Below are 5799 nucleotides of genomic sequence, written 5' to 3'. Positions count from 1 at the left end.
AATCAAATGCAATGCTCACACTCACAAAGATGAACACAATGTATCATTTTCACCCATAGGTTTGCCCTTATTTTCCAATCGACTTTTGTTTCAGCTCATTCAAGATCAAAAAGGTCTTTTCAAGGCTTGTACTGGGTTGAGTGTAAAGGTATGGTCATTAGGCTTATAGGCTGAAATCCTCATGAAATGTGATGTAAACAACACCTTCTTTCCTTTTCTTCATCATTTTCATTCAAGCTCAAAAGTCACCTCTTATTCATCTTCCATGGACCATTGGAAACCCCATTTTCTTTGTATTTTCACAACTTTATTCCACAACTATTTTTTTATTATTCTTTTCTTCTTTTTCTCTCTTTTTTTTATATGGGTTCCATTTTTCTCAAAACCATGGGTAAGATGAGACTTTCCTTGCAATTCTTGACTTGCTCTTATCTTTTCACCACACCTCCAACTTAGGCTTTTGGCCTAAGTTGGCTATTCAAACAAATCACAAATCATGAGGATTATGGATAATGGATCAATAAAAGGTCACAATGTTATCAAGTTTCTTCCAAGAAAAGGGTAAGGCTCAAAGGGTGCTCAAAAGAGGTTCACACACTCACAAGGTAAGCCACCAAAAGAGGTATAATTTTCAAATTGGTTCACACTCGTTAAAGTTGCCTAAGATCTTCGTAAGAAATTGCATTACTTAGTCAACCGGACCAACGGGGCAAATTCTAGGTGTCATCACACATGGTTCACGGTAAGCTCATCACACAAGGCATTGACACCAATGTCAAACAAGAATCCACACTTTCGCTAGTGTGCAATATTCATCACAAGAGACTCAATTTGATACTTGGCTAGTCACAACGATATGCAAAGAGTTCACATATTGTCTATGCAACTTCAATTGGCCTCGTCGTAGCCGCACATTCATTTTTGTTTGATTATGAGCACTATTCGAGTCATCGATATTGATCAAAATCGATACTCAAATTTGTAAAAGAACAGCCACATTCAACACAAACAAGAGGTGGCAAATTTTTTTGGAAAGGTCAAAAATCATGTACAATTAACAACAAGGAGCCACAAGCTCAAGCATCCACAAAAGCAGTGTAAAAACATAATTTTAAGCTCAAAGCCCAAATATATAAACAAAATAAGAATCATGAATGTCACACAAAAGGTGAGCCTCACCACACCACAAATAAAGGCATTTGTCCTCAAATGCAAACAAAACCAATTATTCACAAGTAAAAATAAAGAAAAGATAGAGAGGGAGGTAAAGAGAGGATCATGTCTACGCAGTCGCTCCATCTGTATGGGCATCAGTGTCCGGTGCATCAGTCTGGTCTCGGGCTTCAGTACCCGGAGTCACCTCAAAAGGAACAGTAGTAGCACTAGGAACAACCAAGGGTGTATCTACTAAGGAAGCCTGTACAGATACATCTACCATGGCCTCCTCGGTTTCAGTAAGGCCCTCATATGAAGCTTCCTCAGTCACCTCAAGCAATTCCTCATCAGTCTCTGCCTCAGACTCGGGATCAGTTGTCTCATCAACTCTAATCTCATCTCCGGTGGTAGCCGGAGGCATAACTAGTACATCTGGGATCTCCACAGTCCCGAAAATCATTGACATGTCTGTGGACTTCAGATGATCCACATCACTCCTCAAAGCAGCAATAGCGGCCTTTAAAGTCGTCACCTCCTTGGTCACGCTCACACACCGATATCCTTGGTAGCTAATTGGTCACACTCACACACCGATATCCTAGCCGCAAGGGCATCAATGGTAGCGCTCATGGTGTCACAGCATCAGCCAGGGCAGTCTGAATCATGCCCTAAATGGTGGTTTTGAGTCTGGCAGCCCAACGATCAGCAGAATGGGTCAGCTGTCCTATCCAGAGTAATGAAGCCTGGGTGATCGGAGTCCGGGAGATAGCAGCAGCAGCAGGTCTAGGAGGCAGTGCAGTAGCAGAAGAACTAGGAACATCAAATGGAGTAGCAGTAGAGGTACCTGAAGGCCCATGGGCCGGAGTAGGCAAAAATGCCTCTGCAGGTATGGAGTTTGTGTCCACAACCGGGGAGGGGTCCACCGGGGATGCTTTCTGCCTTTTCTCTGCCTGATCCTTAAGATATTCAGCTTCGATCCTCTGAATATCATTGGAGGATGTGGGAATCACTTCCACACCCTTCTTTGCATCTCTAGGTACCCGAGCCCGTCTGGACAGCTCGATAATCAATACCGGGAAAAGAAGTGAGGTCTGGCGCTGCTTTGCACGCATGAGAATCTCTGAAGCAATGATCATCCCCAAATTTAGCTGAGTTTTATCAATAATGCAACCTAGACATGCTAATTTGGCATGTCAGAGAATTGACTCGTTTTGGGATGGCATGATCGTACTGCTGATGAAACCAACCCAATACCGAGCTGCCACATTGAGGTCCTTCTTTTCAATAACAGCACCAACCTCAAGCCACTTGAGAGTGTCGTCTGAGATCAGCGGAGCTAACCACTTCTTCATGTATTCTAGTGTTTTAGTCCTTCATGTGCTGGCAGTCATCATCAATATCATCAGGACGATCTAGGATAACATCAATAACGGCATGGTCACACTTGACCTTCTTTCCCCATACGACTACCTAGCCTACCGGTTTGAATGTTGTTGCTTGGTTCTTCCTCTGTGGTATCAAGGTCCCATAAGAAGCATAGAACTCCTGGACCCAATTTGGAATATATGGGCCACGGGGCTTGGTGAAGATCTAGAAATCATAAAACTTGAGGCAACTCATAATCTCTGGATACCCATCAATCACTCCATTCATGGAGTTTTGTGGCCTTTCCCCTGGATGCAGTTGCATCCTCATTAAGTGTAATCCCTTTTGTTTTCCTTCAAGTGGCATGTTTCCTCCTGCAACTTTAGATCTAGCCATGTCTGCAAAACATCGAGAAAAAGTTAGAAAAAATTTAGTGAAGATCACAGAAACAGTTACACACAAACTCGCCAAGTCGGTCGGCGAGTCACCGAATAGCTTTGGCGAGCTAGATCGGGCTCACCGAGGGGAATGGCTTAAAATTCTTGGCAAATTGGCGATGGGAAGGGCCTTTTGGTGAATCACCTACAACTTTCGGCGAGAAAGGCTAGCCCGCTAAAAGTTACAGTGCAAAAAGGGCTCAGGGGTGCAGACAAAGGGCAATCAAGAAGTCTTTCAACGAGTCGTTGAGTGCCTTCGGCGACCTCAGGCTTCTCGCCGAAAGTTAAAGAATCAAACAGCAAGTATAGCATGAAATTAAAGGTGAGATTGGGATATTAGGCGAACCGCCGAGTGGTTCGGCGTGCTCGACCGAGCTCGCCAAATGACCCAAGGTGCCTATTTTCAACCCACTTCTCGAATTCAACCCCGCAGCCCCCGAAAACAAAATCAAAGCATGCACTAGTTAAATTAAAACTAGACCCATAGCACCCATTACCTCGGGATACTCAGACTTCTCCCGGTTTTGCCAAAATTTGGCCAATTGACGACTTTTGCCCTTAAGACTGACGTCACTCACTCTATCATTGGGCAACTTACGTCGTTTGGCACAAATATGGGCTACTCAGACTTCACCCAACTAAACCCAATGACATGCAAGCACAACTCGACAAAATTTAATTCATTTTAATGCACATAATTACGGGATTTCAACATTCAAAACATTACGGGCAGGATTTTCATATTAAAAACAGGCATTTAAACATTCTAATCCTATCAGAAAGGCCCATCACACTTCAACAAGATAATAATGCTTGCATAAGAGTACAAATTACTAAAGATAAATGCGGGGTTCAGAAAACCAACCTTAAATGCCGAAAAATAAGGACTGAAAAGCTAGGTGGCAATGTAATCCACTCCGAACACAACTCCGACGACTAAAATACTCTTGAAAATGCTAAAATATTGAAAACACTAAATAGGTGCGAGTTTGGGAAGATGAAAAGTGAAAAAGTTTGAAATTTAAACCTTTGGCCATTTAATAAAACGTCCAGTTCTCGCCCATTCGGTGACGTTAGTCATGCTCGCTAAACCACTCATTGACACGCCGAGTGGTCACTTACCTCGCCGAGTTTTACAGGACTTCCAGTTGATTTGGAGATCCAAATGGCGGACTATATCGGGGTCGCCGACTAGGTTGTCAATTCGCCAATAATTTCCTAAGCTCGCCGAGTTTTACAGACTCCCATTTGAATTTATCTTGAGTCCAACGGCGGTCTAGGTCAGGGTCGTCGATCTCTTTGGCGATTCGCCAACTGGATCTTTAGCTCGCCAACCTGCACTTTTCAACACTTTCCACACTTTGTCATGCACAATCAACACACCATCATTCTAAACTTTAAAAAGAAAGCAAATAAAACTTGGGTTGCCTCCCAAGCAGCGCCTTAGTTAACATTGTGGCACGACGCAAGTCCACATTCAACCCTCATTCTTGGGGTTGACCATAGTATCACTAGGCAAACCCTTTTTAGACTGTGAGTAGACATACGAAAACACTTGGTCTATTTGGGCGTCTTGCAGTTGATTAATCATGGAATGAGAGGTTATCATCTGATTAATCATTAGGACATTTTCTTTCAGTTCATTTAACACTCTATCTTGTTCTTCCATTTTGTGTAGAATGAGTGAGAGAGCCTCTTGATTTTGTTCACTCTCCTGCTGCTTCATCTTTTGACACTCGAGATGAGGAAGGTACTTGTCTTTCTTGTTGGACCTTGCCTCTATCTCCATAACTTTCTTAGACAAGACATCCAGTTGTGCCAATAATATTGCCCATTCTCGGTCCTTCTCTGTTTCCTTGTTGGTTTTAACCATGCCATCAAGGAGTTGGGCTACTATTTCATAAGGTTGTTGTGTCAAACAACCTGCAAAAAGTGCATCAGCAGCGCTTCTATTTTTGGGACAAAGACCTCTATAGAAGCACTCTTGTAGCAATTTATCTGGCATTCCATGAGTTGGGCATTGCTGCAGTATTGCTTTAAATTTCGGACACATCTCATGGATAGTCTCACCTCCTAATTGTTTGAACATTAAGAGGTTATCCCTAAGATTCAACAGTCTCAAAAAGGGATGGTCCATTTGGTAACCAATGTCACCATTCACACTCATTCTTCATGTTTCAACACACAAACAAGCAAAACAAAACTAAATATAAAGTAATTATCACTATAGCTAATCAGAACAAAATTCAACTTAACTAAGAATTCTCAACTAACACCACTCCCCGGCAGCGACGCCATTTTGGTTGACCTATCCAGACGCTTCATCCAATACTAAGCGTCCATGATTGTTCAATAGTAATATAACCCAACTAGTGAGTTGGGGTCGAGTCCCAAGGGAGCGGTTTGTAATCGAGAATCAAGAGAAAAGCAAGAACTTCGCTCAAGTCAATTATAGCTAAAGACATATACGAAGAAAAACATGATAAATTAAAGGTTGACACAAGTGTCAAATATCAAAAAGGTTTGTAGTCAACTAGCAACTAAAAATAACAAATAATATGAAAATACGAATATGGAGACGGGATTCTTGGGATGTGATAGGATTATGGGCTAAGGTAAACAACCGAGTAATTGTAATTAATAGTAAACCGCTGCAAATCAGTGAATAAAATCAGTGAATAAGCTAGACTTTAGTGGGGATAAACTTTCTCTCGAACAATTTACCCCAAATCAAATTGGTTTCTCTCGACCACCAATAAGCGGCAATGAAGCACAGCCTTCGCTTTAATCCATTCACACTCTCGAGCTGAATGTGTGGAAAAGGGTTTAGGATTCACTCTCT

Source organism: Solanum tuberosum, unplaced genomic scaffold (genome assembly GCF_000226075.1).
Source record: "Solanum tuberosum cultivar DM 1-3 516 R44 unplaced genomic scaffold, SolTub_3.0 scf00124, whole genome shotgun sequence".
NCBI lineage: Eukaryota > Viridiplantae > Streptophyta > Magnoliopsida > Solanales > Solanaceae > Solanum > Solanum tuberosum.
Note: the sequence above shows the minus strand (reverse complement) of the source record.